General features: G+C 45.8%; 2 long non-coding RNA genes across 2 annotated transcripts; both read right to left on the reverse strand.

Moving 5' to 3' along the window:
• LOC124659099 lies at window positions 1–1,311 on the reverse strand. Its single transcript, XR_006989447.1, has 3 exons — window positions 1,258–1,311; window positions 562–778; window positions 1–229 (listed from the first exon to the last, which is right to left on the reverse strand). It is a non-coding gene; the product is annotated as an uncharacterized LOC124659099 (long non-coding RNA).
• Window positions 1,312–3,459: 2,148 nt separating this feature from the next.
• LOC124659143 lies at window positions 3,460–5,855 on the reverse strand. Its single transcript, XR_006989456.1, has 4 exons — window positions 5,787–5,855; window positions 4,908–5,032; window positions 4,720–4,815; window positions 3,460–3,547 (listed from the first exon to the last, which is right to left on the reverse strand). It is a non-coding gene; the product is annotated as an uncharacterized LOC124659143 (long non-coding RNA).
• Between the last annotated feature and the right edge of the window lie 14,936 nt (window positions 5,856–20,791).

Raw genomic sequence — 20,791 nt, forward strand, 5'->3', positions numbered from 1 at the left:
ACAATGAGAAGTGTTGAAAAGAAATAAGGACAAACAAGCTCGAAGGCAACAACAAAACATAAAAGGAACCACAATTTTTTCATAAATTCACAAAAAACCTAAGTGATAGCCTTGTGCCCAATGATGCATAAAGAGCGGAGCCACCATGCAAGATACATATATCCTTGACAACTTTAGTACCAGGAAAAAGCTATATTTTCTGTTCTTCTTGACTGGAAAGGATATTAATCTGTTGACATTAAAGAAACACGCAATAAGATATTGAAAATTCTAGTCGTCATCTCTATTCATTTGGCAAGGCACGGGATTTAAACATACAGTTTCCCTTTTTCAATTTTCTTACTAAACTAAGTGAGGTTCAGGGTACAAGAATATGCCTCACAATCAATAGAAGCAACATTTTCCCCTTTTAGTGCTCATTGTAGTAACTTTTTTTGTATTAAAATCTCTTCACCGAAAGCTTAATTTACATAGTACTTCTATGTGAGATACTTGAAAAGCGACATGCATGCAGTTTTAGCATCTACAAAAGTTGTTTACATACAACTAATCTTGGTTTACCTCGTTGAGCTGCTCGCATCTACTTTTCTTCATGAAATTTCCTTCGACTGATCGGCTTCAAATTTATCCAGTGTGTGCAGTTCATGGTAATAAAGCTTCTGATCTTATCAGCATAAGGTTCAAACCAGAAAAAGCTTGATCCACCCTCAAATCATAGTTTTGACCAGCTGATATGCATGACCGCAAGCTCCAGGTCAAGCCCGCATTAAATAAAAATCTGGTTTTAGGGTTGAGATTAATTAGCTCAAACACTAGTAATTAAGAAAATCAGCAAGTGAACAGCAACTAGTGTCAACACCTACTAAATCAGAAACCAGCTGCTGGAGCATCACAGCACAAGGTATAGCTAGCATTAAGTAACCATTAGATAGACACAGCCTACAGGAAGAGTAGACCACCAGTCCAAGTTCATATAGACATTTGAAGAAAATCACCTAATAAATTTACATGATAGATCACAAGGCGCAACACATACACTAGGCAACATACTCCGGCGTAGTATATGTTCCGGAAGCTTCTACGCTTCACATACACATGCTAAGGTTAAATAACCATGTCCTTCTTAAACAATGTCCAAGATAGAAAAGCCAAGTAACAATGTCTATACTACTTATTTTATCGTTTAAATAACAAACTCATTACAAATAACACACGTGTAACCAGTGACAAGTGAGAGGGGAGGAAGGGGGTCAAAACCTGCAAGCTGTAGTAAAGCATGCCACTGTGAATATAACCCCACAGGGACGCCTTTTTTCGTCTCTGTGTTGTTTCTGTGTTGTTTCCCTCACCAGCTGAGACCATTGTCGCCGTTGCACAGTCGATCCCTCGCTCCCTGCCACCGCTAACATCTTGCGGATCCTGGAGCTCAGTGGCAGGTAGTGGGGAAACTGTAAGAGGAAGGCTAAGACTCTCTAGAACTCGTTCCTTGTCGCCCTCAACGCCTTGGTCGAGTCAAGTGACCAAGGAAGAGCTTCCAACACATGTACCAGAGCTCCCATGTTCTTGCCTGAAAATTTAGAAACAAAACCAACAAGATGTTAACTAAATGAAATACTAGTAGAAGGGGTATGTTATCCTGAGTACTGCATTTGGATAGAACTATAAGGAATGCTGGAAGATGCTCAAACATAACATAGCATCAAACAAGCAGAAATTGCAATTGGGAATAACAGATTATACACAAAAGTAGTCAAACTAACTTGAATAAATTACTTGTGTGAACATGTGAGAAATATTATCAATGCACAACAATATCTCACAATGATCAAGCAACTAAATTAAGATTCTAAAACTATAAGATGAGTTCCAAAGTAGAAAGCTAACAGCTTGCACAACAACCGGAGATGGAACATATAGAGCTCAGAAGAGCAGAGCAAGAGGCGTCAAATAAATATTATCAAGAATTATGCTTCCATATCAAGAAAGAAAACAAGGAGTAGCCTAAAACAGACATGATGTGATCCTTTATTCCCATCTTACTGCAGGTAAGATGCCAAAACAGGTTGAGAAAAGAAAAAGAATATAACCGACTAATTTTCCAAATGCCATAAATTTGTGCAAGTATTTTTTAAAGGCATTCCAGTTGACAAGGCATCACTAGCTTTAGTAGGTTAAATCTTAATTTATCCTTGGCGAACTAAATAGAACTTTAGAAACCACGTGCTCATTGGCAATACCTACCAAATTCCATTTTACAGGCAAATGGAGTGAAAACAACTAACAGATATTGTTAACGATAATATGTGTACGGAAATTTATTGTGGAACTTAAAAAAAGGTGTACCATGACATATTCCAATAGAAATCTGTGGGGAACAGTCAAACATGAAAAACACTCCTAAACAACGAATGCCAGGGTTAGGACAACCAACTGGAAACTAAGTTCTATTTATTGCATGTTCGTTAAACAAGATATGTTGTTGGAAGGAAACATATGTAGAAGAAATCTAGAAACAGATGTGAAGAAAAAAGTATTTACTGAAAACCGGACAAGCAAGTCACCACCATACATCGGTGGGGTACATGAAATTTTGCAAATAGAGGAAGCTGGACCATAATTACATCACTAAACATAAAATGCGCAGTATTGGGAAAAAATGGGGATGATCATTAAAAGATTATCATCATCCAAGAATAAACATAGTGACTAACTGAAGCAATCACCATTCAAAAACATGATTAAGAAAATTTTGCAAGCATAGATCGTTGCACTCTGATTACATCAACAAAGCCGCAACGTTAGAGGGGAAAAGATGATGTCATTTATATGATCAGTAAAATATCATGCAATATTTTGCAGACTTGCACAATTAAAGCCCAACGGAACAACTACTGTAAAATTAGGCTTCCAACTGAAAAAAACATAGTAATTAGGTGAAGGCAACAACTAGTGGAGGATATTTCGACATAAACCTGTAGTAGAGCACTGACAAATTTGACAAATCTGACCGGGGAACAAGTGAAATCTCTGATTGTTGAACAGTTGTCACGCTACAGAGACTTGCACAATTAAAATACTAGCTACTTCACCAATCTAGTTCAAATTTATTTCCTCGTAGAACTAATACAGGCAACTAACCTAGCTTCTTAGAAACCTAGAAGGTCAATGGCCATCCTCCAAACCATGTAAGCAACACAGTACCACACGACCAAGAAACAATCGGACAAGAGCAGCCAGACCAATGCCCAGGTTCCTTCATGTGCTACGCAAAGTCTCAGTAAATGCAATGCTCACATTTGAGCAGAAAATGACTTAATTTTGACATCATATAATACAAATCTCCAGTGCAGCTACATATCTACAATAAGCATGAATTCCATCTAAATGATCCAAGGGAATACCTTCTTCAAGTTCTTCTTGACTGATGGAAGTGACCTAGGGACCTCAATACGGAATCAAATCAAACCTTCATGCTACACTAAGTTTCAGTAAAGTTAGTGCCCACATTTGAGCATAAGATGACTTTTAAAATCCCAGCACATCAAACCTGAACAAAAATGCCACCTATGAGCCCTAATAAGACATGAACAATAGTGATACAATAGTTTGAAATACTAAACATAAAATCTTTTATAAACAAGTAATAACTAACTACAAAAGATAAAGTTGGTCATGAACACTCTGACAAAAGAAGCAAAAAAAAATTCGGATCAACTAATACTATCAATTTTAACTTCTAGATCTATCTGCAAATGAACCATACATATAAGTCAGAAATACTCGACATAATCACACAATATCATAATGGGAAAAAAGGGCCACAAATCATATGGATTGATTATTTAAAGCCAACTTGGGTTAGCATATCCAAAGTTCATGTTTAGGGACATATATGAGTGAAACAATACAGGGAGTTTAGAAAGGCACAACAGGAATTTGTGAATCAATCTTCCTTATGTGACAGGAACTTTGCAAAATTATTCAGTGTGTGCCCTGAAATTACAGTGTACAAGAATCTACTGATCTTTGATGATGAATACATCTAATGCCAAGATCAGAATGACCAATATTGTCTTAATAGATACATCATCAATGAGAAAACTCAAAGCATCACACTAGAGGTCTTAACAATATACAGGTTACCATCTCCCATATGTGATAAGATAATTCAGGCATATGCTATTTCTGGAGTACTTTGCATAGGTCTAAGCATGTTCACATAAATTGCTAATATAACATTTTTCTGTACTTCCAAGTTACAACTCAATAGAACAATCATGAATCGGTAGAAAAAATTACATACACTAGAGCTACCATTTTTTTATGAAATACCACAAAACTACATTGCTTGACTCCTAATCAGTACAAGCACCATAGTAACCGTTTCGAGTCCAATCTGTGCACACCATTCATGCACTACCTAGCCTAACATAAGAGAACTGAAAGCATGTCGTAGATTGTGCTTTATTATCTAAACAACAATATCTCAATTTTTTGTAACATGTAGTACATTGTGCTTCAATCATAACAGCAATTATGTACACAGATGAAAACCATGTATGCCATACCAGCACCAGTACTCTACGTAGCACAAAACAAGGGGCAAGGCAATTGTAAAAACCCAGCGCACGAAATAAACGCATAGTCTTGCAACATCAGAAAGTGACAATGAAGTGTACATACCATGAATTGCAGCTGAATGAAGAAGAGGGATGTTACCTGAACGTTTATGATACAGATCAGCGCCATGATCAAGAAGGTCCTTGACGGCAGTAAGTTGGCCATAGGTCACAGCATGCTCCACGATTAAATAATCTAGCAATAATATCCAAACATCCTAGTTACAACTGATGATAAATTACGAAACTAACACTTTAGCACAGGAAAGACGCGAACGAACAAATTACCGGTATCAGGCTTGTTGATGTCCATCTTGACCTCCTCGACAAGATACTTGGTTAAATAAAAACCCAACTTGATAAGAGAGTACCCAACTTGTATAACAAGAAAGTACCCAACTTGTAACAGGAACCTATTATCATGACAACATGGTGTCAGTAACACCCCCAATTAGGAAGAAGAAATAGCCACTGATCATGATCCTCATGTCAGTAATTCCAGTTGTACAATTAGCACACATTAAAATACTGAATTTTCCCCTCGCAAAAAGGACACTCAATCTGAATATTGGAGAATATTATGACAAACATAAAAAAGCTAAACTAAAGTTCAGGTCTATCTTTTTCTCCCCTTGCTAAGCAGTACATGGTTGCTGCTGCCTGTACGATATATGAAATAGGGAAAGCTAATCTTTTTTCCGTACAAAGTATTCGTAGAGGTCTGCCGGAAAGTAGTAGAAGCCAAACATCATAGTGGAGGTCTCGGTCACCGACTCAACACTCACATCATAGAAAACATTGTATTGGTTGCACTCAAATAGTAATACTGCAAGGCCATGTACTCGCACAAGAGAGCAAGCAATGGACAATTGGACTGAATATGTTAGGCATGAAAAAGCTTTAGTTTGAGAATCAACCTATTGTGTTCTCCAATGTGAAAAAGCTTTAGTTAGAGAATCTAGCTATTGTGTTCTCGAGTGTGAGAATTCTCTAATCATTTTTAAGAATGAGAAAATCACTGCCTGCACTGGTAAAGCCTGCATCGGAAAATTGTAGTGTGTTCCCCTCTCATAGCCGAGCACAAAAACTCCAATACAAAAATCGACAAAGTCAGAGCAGAAACGGGAGGGGATGGTGGAAAGATTAAGGTGGGCAAGTAAAGTAGACCTTGTCAGTGGTAGTCCTCGTACTCAGAGCAACTACAGTCGGGGTCGCTGGATCCGGCGCTGACATTGAACCACTTCCGTCACCACCCTACGCCCCATAATGTGCATTCATTTGCATCTTCTGCACTAAAAAATTAAGAATTCTCCAAAAGGAAACTCCAGATCCGAGTTTTCATAGTAGAACTGCAAACCTGGAGCATTAAAAATAAACATTTTATTAAATAAACTCGACTAACGGTTTTCTAACAAAGAGGTAGATGGAAATTCATAGCTTTCCATTCATTTATGCCAACTAACAGAAGCGCTGGGTACTAACAATATTGATAGCTTTGTGCATGCAAACAAGCCAAACTCCAGACCCAATCACAGAAATTTTTTTTTTTCGAGAAAACGCAAAGGACCTTTGCGTTTCATTTCATTGAAAAGGTAGAATATGATTTACAACCTCCTAGTAGGCGAGATACAACGAGATGTAGGCTAACTTAGTGCACATCCCAGGTGGATGGCAAGACTACTCTAAGCCCTTTTGCGCCTGCTCTAGCCCATAGGTTGGCCTCGTCCTTGATCATGGAGACAAGGGTTTGGACAGAGGGCTGGCTTCCTTGGAAGATACAGTCATTGCGGTGTTTCCAAAGCATCCAAGGGGTGAGAAGCGCTGCGGAGGCGAGTCCCTTGCGCAATAGCTTGGGGGTTTGCTGTTTGGCCTGCACCCACCAATCCATGAGGGTGTCTTCGCCATTAGGTGCTCTTGCTGTCATCCTGAGCCAGGCGAGAACTTCATGCCAGGTGGTTTTGGCGAAAGGGCACTCGAGCATGAGGTGATGCATGGTTTCTGGCGCCTGGTCACATAGAGGGCAGCGTGTGTGGTGTTGCAAGCCGTGTCTTGCGAGGCGGTCTGCTGTCCAGCACCTGTCCAGGTTGGCGAGCCAGTGGAAGAAATTCACGCGCGGCGGTGCCCAAGTCTTCCAAATCAGCTTCCAAGAGTGGCAAGCTACTGATCCATGGAAGGTTGCCAGATATGCGGAACGGGCAGAGTAGCTGCCATCGTTAGTCCACCTCCAAATAAGCTGGTCTGGCTCGTCAGAAAGAGCGGTGCTCTGAATGTTCAGCCAGAGCTGTAGATATTGCCCAATCTCGGTGATGCCGAGGACGCCCTGAATGTCTCTAGCCCAGCTGTTGCCGTTTAGGCCAGCAGCGACGGTGGTGGTCTTGCGTCGCCGCTTGGGGACGCAGCTGTATAACTGTGGCGCCAGCTCGCGGACCGCTTTACCTTGGATCCAGCGATCCTCCCAAAAGAGGGCTTTGCTGCCATTCCCGACCTCCATGTAGGTCGAGGCAAAGAAGAGGGCCTGTTCGTCGAGCGAGAACTGTAACTCTAGACCACTCCAAGCCCTGCTACTGTCCGTCCTGGTGTACCAGAGCCACCTTAGGCGTAGTGCCAAGCCAGCGCGTTCAAGATCTTGGACTCCCAAGCCTCCAAGGGAGATAGGGCGGCATACGCGGTTCCAATTAACATGGCAATGCCCTCCGTTGGCTTGTGCACGTCCAGCCCAAAGGAAGCCTCTCTGAATTTTGGCGATCTGTTTGAGGGACTTCTTTGGTGGTGCGTAGACCAAGAGCTGGTGTAGGGGGATGGCACCAAGAATTGCCTTAACAAAGACAAGGCGGCCGGCTTTGTTCATGAGTTTGGCCTTCCAAGCCGGCAGCTGCCCCGCGATGCGATCGACGACAGGTTGTAGTTGTGCAGCAGTTGGTCTTCTGATTGTAAGGGGAATGCCAAGGTATTTGATAGGCAGGTCCACGATCGGGCAGCCGAGCTGTGCAATGATGGGTGCAGCAGTCTCGCTGTCGCACCGGATCAAAGTGGCCGAGCTTTTTGCATAGTTGACCCGTAGACCTGATGCGATGCTGAACACCCGTAGGATCCCTCTGATGGCCACAACATCACTGGGTGTTGGATGGCAGAAGATCATCACGTCGTCGGCGTAGAGGGAGATGGCAGGGATTACCCTTGAGTGGTGTAGCTGCTGTAGGACTCCCAGGTTGGTGGCGCGTGTAATCAATCGTCCAAGCACATCCACGGCGAGCACAAACAGCTGCGGAGACAGGGGGTCGCCTTGGCGCAGCCCACGCCTGTGCCAGATTGGAGGTCCAGGCTCGCCGTTGATGAGGACTCGGGTGCTAGCTGAGGAAAGCAGGATGGCGATCCATTCCAGGAACCTCTGACCGAATCCATATTGGCGAGGGACCTCAAACAGGAATGGCCAAGATATGGAATCGAACGCCTTGGCCAGGTCAAGTTTCAGCAAAACCCTCGGATTGCCCAACTGGTGAAGTAGCCTCGCAGTTTGCTTGACCAAGACAAAATTGTCGTGGAGGCTTCTCCCGGCGATGAAAGCATTCTGGCTTCGGCTCACCATGTCAGTTAGCTTTGGAGCGAGCCGTAGGGAGAGCACCTTAGCGAATAGTTTGGCCACCAAGTGAATGAGGCTAATAGGGCGGTAGTCCCCCAGTTGGCTTGCGTCCGCGAGCTTCGGCAGCAGTGTGAGCAGCGCCTGGCTGAGGCAGGCGAAGCCACGACCACGCATCTCGTAGAGCTGCTGGAAAGCATCCACCAGGTCTTGTTTGACCGTGCTCCAGCATGCACGAACAAACTCAGCGGTGAACCCATCAGGTCCAGGCGCTTTCCGCGCCGGTAGCCTCTTGACGGCGCTCCAGATCTCGTCGGCGCTGAATGGCCCGTCCAAGTCCTGCAGGTCACATGGCTCTATGAGCTGCGAGAGGTCCAGGGTGTGTTCGCGCTCGACAGCAGTGCCAAGCAGCGCGTCAAAGTGGGAGAAGGCAGCCTCCGCCATATCAGCGTGGTCCGTCAGCACGCGGTCACCGTTGGTCAGGCTAAAGATTCGGTTTTTTTGCCGCCTATAAGTGCATTGCCTGTGGAAGAAGGAGGTATTCGCATCTCCATCTTTGAGGTTGGCGATGCGGGCTCTTTGCCGAGCGATGGTGCGCTCAAGGGATGCCAAACCAAGGTAGGTTAGCCTCAGTTGCTTGCGGAACCATGCTTCCTGGGGTGTTAGGAGCCTATCCTCCTGGGCCTTGTCGAATCTCGAGATGAGCTCGCGGGAGATGGCCATCCTGTCCCTTACGCTGCCAACGGAACGGGCACTCCAGCTCGTAAGCTTCCGTGCCGTGGCTTGCATGCGCAGCAGGATGCGGCGGAAAGGGTCAGCGTCGTGCACAGAGTTCCAAGCCTCCGTGACCGTTTCGTGGAATCCGTCCAACCGTAACCAGTACTCTTCAAAGTGGAACCGCCGGTGTGCTGCAGGCATGGGAGAGCAGTCGAGTAAAAGAGGGCTGTGATCCGAAACGACAGACGCCAAGCAACGCAGATGGCACTCGCCATGGGCTTCTTCCCAGTCCGTCGTGCATAGGACGCGATCGAGGTGCACCAGCGTGGGAGGCGATTGCTCATTAGACCACGTGTACCGTCGCCCGTTGAGGTAATCCTCCTTCAAAGCCAGATCATTGAGAAGGCGTCGAAACCTTCCCATCATCCGGCGATTTAGGTTGCCAGTATTCTTGTCTTCCTCGCGGTATATGAGGTTGAAGTCCCCGCAAATCATCCATGGACCGGCGCAATCCGCACGAATGTCGCATAGCTCCTGGAGAAAGGCAAGTTTGTCCAAGTCGTCCTGGGGTCCATAAACCACCGAGAGCCACCATGGTGTGCCAACGGCGGTGGAAACCTTCGCAGTGATGGTGTTGGTAGTAAAGTTGGGGTCCGTGATAGGCACAGAAATCACAAATAAATAATAAAAGTTAGGCACTATTCAAAAAGACAAATTAATTGATATGAATTAACATCTTCACTATTAGTCTAAAGTGTAAATTTAACTTGCAGCGGATGCAGATATATTGAGTCGCTGCTACACAAGAAATACAAAATATTCAGAAATACTAACTTTCCAAGTCTAAAACAGATTCCTTTACCCCTAATCTTTCGAACAAACAAGTCACTTCAGTTAATGAAGTTAGTAGCAAGGGATGATGCCGCCAGCTATCAAGTTAAGTTTCAAGAATATGTTGTCAAACAACCGTTTCAATCAGAGACTAGGCCACTACAACATGTACAGTTTTTAGCTAGCACATAAAACACCTAGCTCATTTGATTTTCCCTTTTTTTCATCCAACACCATGTACGCAAATGAAACAAAAGCCAGAAATAAAATCTCATGTAGAAGAATGACTTGCTTTCTATTTAGTATACTATTACATAGAACCGAGATGAGCATGCCCACTAGCACTAGACTAGAGATACCATTGTAGCCAAAAATATATAAAATGTTGCACAATTACATACCTCAAGATTCATTTTTTACAGCAACAAAATTATATCTAGTACAACAGGAGAACTGAGAACCACACCACAAAAATGCGGAGAATATAGTCACCACAGCCATGGTACCACAGATCACATAGAAGAGGACGAAGGGGACACGAGGAGCTGACCGGAGAGGACGAAGGGGACACGAGGAGCTGACCGGAGGGGGTTTAGCCGAGGCCAAATGTCACAGGGTAGTCGAATCCGGTGGGACAGCTGCGCACGATGCCACGGCTAGCCCGTCTGCAGCAGCAGCGCCGGAACCAGACCGGGCAACCATGTCATTTGCTTCGTCGCGGCTATCATTGGTCACCTCCACTGAAGGGATCTCCATCTGCCAATGCAAAAGTCACCACAAATTTAGAGCATTCAGCTCACACTTTGACCAAGATCAAAACTCCGTTGAGTGCTTTGGCGGAAAAAATTGGATCTTCATGAATATTTGATTACATCTTGTTGTAAATAAAAGATAGGAACTAGCTAGCAGATCACATAAAGAACAAGTCTATAATTAAACAGACCTAGAAATAAAAGAGACCTATATTAAACAGATTTTGTTTATCACGATACGATGGACTACCTTGCTAAGAATGTGTATCCTAAATTTCTAAGTATTCTTTGAATCTGAATGTTTCTTTCTCAACTCCCAAGAAACATAACTAACAAGAAACTCCGCGAAATAAAAGTGCATGTCGTGAAGCTGGTTAGCTTTAGAGCTAATGAACAGTTTGACCACAGAAGTCAAAGAAGGAGCAGCGAGCAGTACCAAGCGTGCATCAATGTACTGTAGAAATTCGTTTGTCAGAGGAACAATTCAGGTCTAATTGGGCACAGTCCAAACATTCTTTCGCACTTCCCCTTTAGTATACTCTGTGAGGAATCCATACAGAATCAATCAAGTGATATGCGCATCTATAGTCTGTAGCCATTTTAAGACCCTGCAACAGCATACAGTATTGCCAAATGAGCATATTGAGCGATTCATTTGGTAAGCATAAATATTTTATGAACAAGCCACGCCCTGTTTTATTCAGAAAACCTGAAGCAAAATGACAGACATACACGATCACATGATCAACAATAAACACCGAATGTTTGTCTTGGGGTGGATGATGTGCTCGTATTTGACAAATAATATGGTGAATCGATGAATCGACACGCAGATATGATCGTGGTATGAAGAACTACTCCAAAAAATTTGCGGGAGGGAAAAACGAACTTTTTGCAGGCTGGGGCTGGATGAGCTTCTCGTTGAGCATGCCCCCCTTCCTCTCCTCTCCTTGTGAGAGCAAGCACGGCTCAACCTCTCAGTCCCCCCACCAGAAACGCCCCCCTCCCCGCAGCTGATGCTGCCATCGGAGGAGGCCATCGGAGATGCGGAACAAGGAGGAGGAGAGCCGGCCGGAGATGCAGCGGTGAGGCGGACCCCGAGGACGCCGGTGCCCGTGAAGAGGAGGGTGTTGGCCGGACACGTCTGCTAGGCGCCGTCTTGGACGGCAAAGTGCTGAGCTTGGGCTCCTGCTCCTCTGTAAAGTCGGAGCCTAGGGATTGAGGCTCCTCGCCGTGGAGTAGAGAGAGGGGAGGAGGGCCGGCAGTGATACTCCTATCGAGATTGGAGGGGAGATTGGAGTGGAGCTGCGGTGGGAGTGGATGCGGGGATCGAGAGAGGAGAAGGGGAAACGAGGAGTCTGCTGCGGGACGTAGATCGAGGAGAAGTATGGAGGGTTGGGTGGTGTCATCTCATTTTCATTTTCATTTTCTCGGTAGGAGTACTCCATTTTCGGGATATTTTATGATTTGCCACACTTTTCTTGAAAGTGTCTATTATTCTGCCACATGACCACCACCTGTCAGTGACACATAAAATGGCAAATGATAGAAGTGCAAATAAAAGTGTGGCAAATTATAAAATCTAGTAATTGTGTTTTTTCAATGCTTTGATTATATACGCATAGGGAAGCGCAACAGGAGGGTGACGGGCGAGAAAATCTCCGGCACGGATGCTAAAGTCGATTTCTCGATTTTTTATGGAAATCAATACGATCGTGATAGTCCTTAGATTTGTTAGGCTTACCAAACATTTTTTTTTGTTGCTTAGACTTTGAAACACGTTTAGGGGAAACTGGTTTCCCAAATTCTGGGTATCCAAAAAAAAAACCTAAAAAGTTGTTTAAACATGTGATTACCGCTCCCGACCGTGTGGCACTCTATGAGTTTGAAATCAGAAGATGAGTGGAAGGAGTGACATGCTGACCTTTGAAATTTCAACGAGACACTTGGGGACTTCATAGCTCGGCTGACATACCAAGACGGTTGTTTGCTTCATTAAGTGACATTTTATTCTACTATTTCTCGAAATAGGCTTTCGTCCCGCTATAGCAACCAATCGATACAACGAAACAGCTGGGGCCGCAACGAGAATCGAGCCCAAACGAAAAGACAAAGAAAAGAAAAAAGAAACTAATGCCGACACCGGCAGATTGACGAAAACGAGGATGACTCCGCAACCGCTGCACCCTCCGGAGAAGTACCACCACGCTCCTACCACGCCGAGACGCCGCAAACCAAGCAGCACCTTCAACAAGGGAACGACGACGACGTCGTTGCTGCCTGGACTAGGCCTAGGGTTTCCCACGGTACGCAGAAGGGATTGGGGAGGAATACATTCGACGCCCTTCAGGAAGGAATGCGGCACCCGCAGGCGTCGCCGCGTTGGAGTCGGACATGCGGACACAAATTTCTCCTGACCACCAAACCCACCACCCTGAACGCCCCGACGTACTTCACCAAACATGCCACCAACCAGCACACGCCACCACGGTCTTGTAGTCACCCTCGTCGTCGCACTCGTGGTCACCGAAACAGGGCCTAGAGGCAGGGACGACAAGCAGCATGGACGGGGGTAGCGGTACCACAACCAGGCGGGAGGGAACTACCTCCACCGCTTTCGCGGTCGCCGACCAGACATGGCAAAAAGGCAAACCAGGCCCGAACTAGCCCGCCCAGGCCCAAACTGGCCCGTAAAGCCCTATTGCAAAGTTGCAGCAGGCCGCCCGAAGCGCCGCCGCACCATCTCCGCCGCCAGGGAGCACCACCGGCGCCGCCGAAAACGCAGGCAGCCCGCCCAGCCCATCTGGCCCCGCCTGGGCCAGATCTGGGCCAAGCAGGACCCGCCCGTGCCACCCGCCTTCGCTGCTCCGCCGCCAAGTAGCGAGCGCCGCCGTCCTTCCTCCCACCCGGCGCGCGGGTCTCGGGCCGCCGCGCCGCCAAGGGGCCCCGCGCCCCCACCGCGCTGCGGGGAAAGTCGGTCCCGCCGCCGCCGGCACCGCGCGGGCAACAGCCGGTGGCCCACGCCGGCGGCGGCGACCGTGGGAAGGGGAGGAGGAGAGCTAGGGGTGTGGCGGCACTAGGGTTCGCCCGTTGCCCGCGTGGGGGGGGGGGGGGACGAGCGAGCGAACGGGTGGGGGGCACGAAAAACCTATTCTACTATTCCACAACTGGTCCGTGAAATTTGATTCACAATGACCGTGAGGCTTTGGACTGCATGTTCTTCATCCGAAATTCGAGTGGCAATTATCGAGGTGGAATGTTGTGAAACTAATGGTTGCACGAGGTGTAAAGAAGCTAGCTAGGTTCAAACTTGTAAAATATGGCAGACAACATTGTAATTTTAGTTTTCAACTCATGTAGACTAGATTTTTTTTTAAAGCTACTTCTCTATATGGGAAATTGCTACATATATACTAGAATTTACATGATCTACAACATGTAACTTTCAGCAAAAAAAATCTCGTCAATGATTCAATATTCGGTGTTTCGGTCACACCGAGTTCAAAATTAGACAAGTGCCAAATAGATCGATATATAGTCCCTAACTTCCCCGCTTAAATAAATCCGGTTTGTATGCTTAAGGTGTAAAAAAACTAGATGATTCCCCGCGCGATCGCTGCGGGACATTAGCATGCAAATCAACCAAAAACACAGTTGCACTTTGTAGAGAACGTGGTATGTTATCACTAAGGAATCATCATATATACAACTAATAGGACCAAGTTTACAGAGCTCGGCATGAAAAATATGTAATTCAGTGTACATGGGGAAACAAAGGGTGTGTACTAAGAGCAAGAAAACTTATAATAAGAATAATGCTTATAACATGTGATTTCGTTATTCATATGTCTTCGTTCATCTAATCACACAACTCTTTCGTATGAGGCAACTAATACAGAGAGGTGGCTCCCTATTTTGAGCAAATAAACATATAGTGAATGTTATAGTAGGAGGACTGAGGTTTATTTGCCAGTTAATCAAAAGAAGAATGAGAATGTTAGAGCACAGATTGTCGTTTCACTTCAGGAACTTTGCATAGCTGAATCTATCCCATAGCCCAGTAAAGCTGAAACTTGGGGCATACTTAATATAACAAATGTTAGGTGAAACTTATTTTGGTTTTGCATGAAGAATGTCATGGTACCTCCAAGTACTTCCTGGCATCTTAATTAGCCTAATGAGATAGCACACGGTGTTTGACAAAGCCTACAAAAAAAAACTGGAAGATGAAGATAGAGTCTCATCTCGGAAACCTTCAGAGTGAAAACGTGCACTAATTTTGCTGATGAAGATACATGAACTTCTATCACCTTCCATTTCTGAAAAATGACTTCTCTTTTCACGTACTATCCAAGTTTCATGGGCATGATTTAAAACCGTTGAAGGTGCAGTCCACTGTGGTGATATTTTCATATTTGTAGCAACCTGTTGTAGCTTACCAAAATATGAACTGTACGTTATATATGTAGCACCCAGAAGAGTCGCACAGATGTTTCATGAAAAAAATGCATCATTTTTTATGAACTGCCAGGAGTATCGCAAACAAAATATTAAAGAATCTTACCATAGCGTAGTTTGACTGAATAGCATCTCTATTTTCTGTAATGCCGACACCATCATGAAAGATGTATAAACTGGGTAGCATGGGAATGCACATGGCAGTACTCTTCGTCTTCAAATATGACATATATTTTTCTTGAAACGGAAAATATGACATATTTGATTGTCTCAAAGGATGCAAACTCCGTGCAGTGCAAACAAAAGATTACTCAGCGAATTGAATGGATGATGCTATATGAACAAAATGATGGTAGAACGAACACAACAACGGAGTAAGCACATGATCGCCTCTCAGTGGAGCGATAATAGAAACTTCGAGTGCAACTCGAGAAGGCAGAGAAAAAGAGCACTGGCCTGCTCACCGCGAGGAACAGATGAGGCGTGGAAAAGAAGTCAACTGAAGATAAACCATCGTGTGCATCTCAGCAGGAGGGCTCCAATTGAAGATAAAAATGAATATAGGAAGGTGTTCAGCCGCTGGGGAGTGACCAAGAGAAGAAATGGTCTGCTTTATAAACACTATTCTGTTGTTGGCCATTAAGAGATGGAATTGATAGTAGCCAAGCACTAAGCGTGGAAGGCAGTCACCAATTCATTATCTCGCCTGGTTGCATGCAAGCGAGAATGGGAAGAGATGCATGGCCAACATAAATTGCGGCAAAAGAATAAATCGATGTATTGGGTTGTTACTTCTGATGTGGCATGAAAAGTAAGTTGGTGGGGTGGATGTGGTGGGCCTGCTGATGTGGCATAGCTGCATGTTAAGAGAAATAAGATAGTGGGGATGAACTTCTTAGTTATATAGGATGAGCGCTACGATTAAGGTGAGCCGCGCATGCTGTTTAGTTTTCAAGCTTGCCCCTCATAAATGCTTGTACGCCCACCTTTTATTTCGCTCTCTTTCCATACGAAGACTCCTCGGTAACTCCAATCTGATGCATGCACGATGCAGAACTAATCACAGACCGGTTTTAGAGGAGATTAATTGAAAGGGAAGTTAATTCAGCGTGAAGAGAGGATGCGCATGCGCATGGCTGAGTCAGTCGGCTACTTATTTTTAGCATGCTGGAAAAACGATCGCAGGGGTATATTCGGCAGAAACGGATTGATTTTCGCCCCGGGCCTTATGCTTTGATGAAAAATCGAAAAAAAAATACGCCTTAAGATTAGAGATGGAGAGAGTACATCATATAGATTTTTTCTTTCCGGGTATAATTTACCATAAAATCACGTTCAGGTGCAATCTATCCGTCGTCGGACAACAATGGATCATCTTTTCCGCGCGAGTTGCTCCCCGTGCCACCTTTAACTTTCTGTACCGTCTAGCTCACCGCAACTAGATGCATCATCCGCCGACTAGATCATGTATTTCTCCCTCCTTCGGTAGGAACACCCTGCCGTTTTGTTACCGAGGAGGTCATCCGCGGTGGGAGCCTCCGCCATGAGCAACCAGGTGAAAGATTGCTTTAAATTAAATTATGATTAAGCTTTATGAATTTGAGTTGCTCCCCGTGCCACCTTTAACTTTCTGTACCGTCTAGCTCACCGCAACTAGATGCATCATCCGCCGACTAGATCATGTATTTATCCCTCCTTCGGTAGGAACACCCTGCCGTTTTGTTACCGAGGAGGTCATCCGCGGTGGGAGCCTCCGCCATGAGCAACCGAGGTGAAAGATTGCTTTAAATTAAATTATGATTAAGCTTTATGAATTTGAGATTATAAATTTCTAAGTTGATTAAGCTTATGGCAGGCATGTTGGCCCTTCTCTTCGCCTCGACTAGTTTTCATGTTGTCTCAGCGTGGCATATTCCTCTTGAGTGGTTGCGGAGTCTCCATGTGATCTCTTTCGCCATTGATGTCAGCTTGGCTACCAAGATACGGTTTAGTTTTCCTTTATTTGGGCGGCCGTCGGAGAACCTTGTGTTCGTCGGTCCGTGCCGGTGGCCGGTGTGCGATGGTTGGCAGGTGACAAGTTTGAGGTATGGGGATGGTGTCTTGGAGCGTGGCATGTCGGCGATTGAAGGCCCTGCCTTTGGACTTTTGCATATATTGTGTGGCTCTTGTGATCCCGGTGGCAGTAGGTGCGGTGCGAGTGATGTCCGTTGGTTTGGACCTTATCGATGATGTCCCCGATGGATTGAATCGATTGCCTTTGCTTGTTGTTTCTTTTGCATTGTTGTTTGATGTGCTCGCAACATGTATAGCTGGTAATCACATCAGGTGCATGTGTATGTGTTTGTGTTTGTGTGTGTTTTAATTTTCGTAGCTGGTAAAAGGAAAAGTGTAATACAGAACGGAGGGTAATTCAATTAAAAAAAAACTGTGAAAAAAACTAGAACGCGGGGTATAATCGGACAGAGGGGGTAATTCAAAGCCTTCCATCTAAATGTCTAATAAACTAGAACTGGGATTTGCTTGGGAGGTTGACGATGGTGTGAGTCCCTCAGTGGCGGCCTTCTTCATCAAGCTTCCCCGCCTCTCTAGTCTGGATCGCAAGGCTGTACAAGGGTCTCGGAGCTCAAGTTGTGTTTCACTCCTTTTTCTTGTTTTGCTTGCTTGTAGTTTTCGTTTCCTGTTTAGCTGGTTTTTTAGCATCATGTATCAATTTGCCGCCGGCAACGTAACGTTCTTATTAATTTAAGACAGGAATACGGCCTAATGTTTAAATGTGTAATAAATGGTAGTAGTAACAATGCACTTGATAGACTTGTTGGCGGAATATGGAGTGGAGTTCGTGAGAAAGCCAAAATGGTAATTATTAGTGCCTCCGTGTGGCGCGGATGGGAGTGTGAGGCGCGTATACGAAAAGAAGAAGGAAAGGCGCGATGACGCATGGAGGTGCACCTGGATTTGAGGACATATGCACCTTGACTTGTTCGCTCTAGCTGGCTGGCACATCCTTTTTTCCTTTTCCTTTATTTTTTCTGACGCCTCACGCCGGTCCATGAATAAATCATCTCTCATTCATTCATTCATTCATTCATGCATTCATTTGGGGAGATGGATCGATGGCGGAATTGGCAGCACGAGATCAGAGTTATAGTGTGCTGGTGGACCAAGCAGGGAATTAATTGACGCGCTGGCGAAGGCGAATCGATCACAGCTCGTACGTGGAGTTGAGCCATTAATTAATTGTTGAAATAATTAACCACGCGCGCGTGCGCCACTAGCTGGCTGGGGTGGTGCGACCGAAACGGAATAACGCCACGCGCGCGCGTACGGTAGGCGCCGTGATGCGAACGAGTGGATGGCTTCCGATCGACGCCTCCACCTCCGTCCCGCGTATGTACAGCCTCGCCTTCGACCACCAGCCGGGCTACCGGGTGAAATTAGTTATAGTCCCATTGGGCTATAAGGCCAGCCCGCTTGAAACCTACTATTCCACCATCCCAGAGTTATGTACCGGCTAAGCCCAGCCCAACTCCACAATTCGTCTCCTTCCTGGGACGGATCGAGAACACGGACGAGCCCCTGCCCGGCGACCATGGAGCGAGGCCTCTCCTCCCTGGACTCCCCGACGAGATCCTCCTCTGGGAGATCCTTCTCCGCCTTCCCCCCAAACACCTGCTCCGCTGCCGCGCCGTCTGCTGCGCCTGGCGCACAGTCACCTCCGCCCGCGACTTCCTCCTGGCACACCACGGACGCCAGCCAAGCCTCCCCATCTTCTCCGGCGACAAAGCATGGATCCACGGCGTCCACCACCACAACATGCTCGCTTTCGACCACCGGGACGACCAGCTCCACGCCGTCGCCCGGCTCGACGAGGCCTTCCAGCCGTTGGACTCCTGCGATGGCCTGCTCCTTCTCACCAAGCTCGCCACGCTCGGCTCCAGCTCCTGCCTCTCCATCTGCAACCCAGCCACGCGTCAGCACGCTATCCTCGGGCTACCATGGGACTTGAGCGTCACCGGGATGTACCTACACCGCCCTACCGGCAGGGCCGGCGCTGAGGCAGTGCATCCGGTGCGGTTGCACTGGGCCCCCAACAGCTAGGGGCCCCAACCAGGTACGTGCATGCATGCTCATTAGCCTAGAATTTCTTTAATACTGGATCAGCCCAATCACTAGAAGCACGCACGCAGCTATCGCTGCAGGAAAAAATGACCAAATCGATTCCAATCCATGTTGCAGCACACTCACGCAGCCCCTTGCGGCGTTGCGCATCTATTCCAGTTCCATCACCGCGACGGGGAGCCTCTCTGTTCTTTCTCAGAAAATTAATGGACTAGGATAGTCAGTAAAACTCAGTAAAACCTATATATCCTCCTTGGATTACTTTGTATTATTTCATCTGATTCGTTTAGATTCATTCTCCTTCATTTCCCATAGGCTTGACTAGAGAGAGAAAAATGGTGGAACTAGAGGTCAATTGCAAGGGAAAAGGAAATTGGCGGCCGCGACACCAAGTGCGGCATGAGTCCAGCGCCCGGCGCGCGGGTGCCAAGGCCAAGGCGATGGTTGACGACGGTCGAGGAAGAAAGCCGACGGCAAGCAATCCCTGCTCCGGATATCTTTGTTTCAACTTTTCAATAGATTTACTAATTCTTCTAGTGCTTGTGTTTTTTTGCTTCTATGCTGAGATGTCATGAAAAAAGCGTATAGTTTCTTATAAAAACAACAAAATAGGAATCAATCGGATTGATGTTGTGTATTCGCTTTAGAAAGTTTATGTATATAGGGGAATTTTTCATCAATAAGACCATGAGTAGTTTTTGTTTGAGAATTCAGAGAAAAAATGTGTCATTAGTTGCTATTGGAATATAAAAATTATCTATAAGTATTTTTGTATAAGGGCCTCTCTTTTTTTTCTTGCACTGGGCCCCTGATATGTCAGGGCCGGCCCTGCCTACCGGCCAGTACCATCTATTGCTGCAGCCGCGGTGGCGGGGCAAGGTAGCACCTCCTAAACACCACATTGGCTTCTATGTCTTCGCATTGGGCTCCGACCAGCCGCCGAGGTACATCGGGTGGCCGCATACGTCGTTGGGACTCTTCGACGTGCCTGTCCGCATGCGGGATAGCCTGCATTGGTGCCCGGTGTATTGTCCGAGTGAAGGAAATTACCAATTGCTGCATGAAAGAAAATTGGTAGTATTCGACACCATATCCGAGTCTTTCCGGCGGATGCGTGAGCCAAGTGGGGGTCACGGCACCCCAAATCTCTTTGACATGGATGGCACCCTCGGCATCTATACATGTAACAGTTCCAGTGAAGCTATCGATATATGGGTGTTGGAGAGCTTCAAAAACGAGGTTTGGGACTTGAAGTACCGAATCAAATTGCCGGTTGCCAAAATCAGGAAGGAGTTTCAAGACTGCGGTGACTTTTGGGAATGGGATTTTGATGCTGTTCCGGTGGATGGTGGGGTTCTCTTGCTGGTCATGGTTGAGGAGTGGCTGCTCCACATCGACAGTGATGGCGAATTGGTTAACAGTTTCTATCGCCGTTGTCGAGGTCTCTCTGTTTCTGAATATCGGCTCAAACAAAGTCTTGTTCAGCATACCTTCTTTCCGGCTCTAGAAGGTTATGCCGTGAACGCTTCGCCTTTCATCGGATCTGTTTAGTGAGTGGTGCTTCTTAACAGCCTAGCTGGTATCCTTTTGAGCTGCAACATGTAGAAATTGGATGAATTATAAGCCTGCTGGCTTCTTCCTCTTTTTTGTGTTGATGTATATAAATTTATTGTGATCAGAAGCTCCGAATATTACGTGGTTGCATGAAATCTATGCTC

The sequence above is a fragment of the Lolium rigidum genome, chromosome 6 (genome assembly GCF_022539505.1).
Source record: "Lolium rigidum isolate FL_2022 chromosome 6, APGP_CSIRO_Lrig_0.1, whole genome shotgun sequence".
In the NCBI taxonomy this organism is placed as follows: Eukaryota; Viridiplantae; Streptophyta; class Magnoliopsida; order Poales; family Poaceae; genus Lolium; species Lolium rigidum.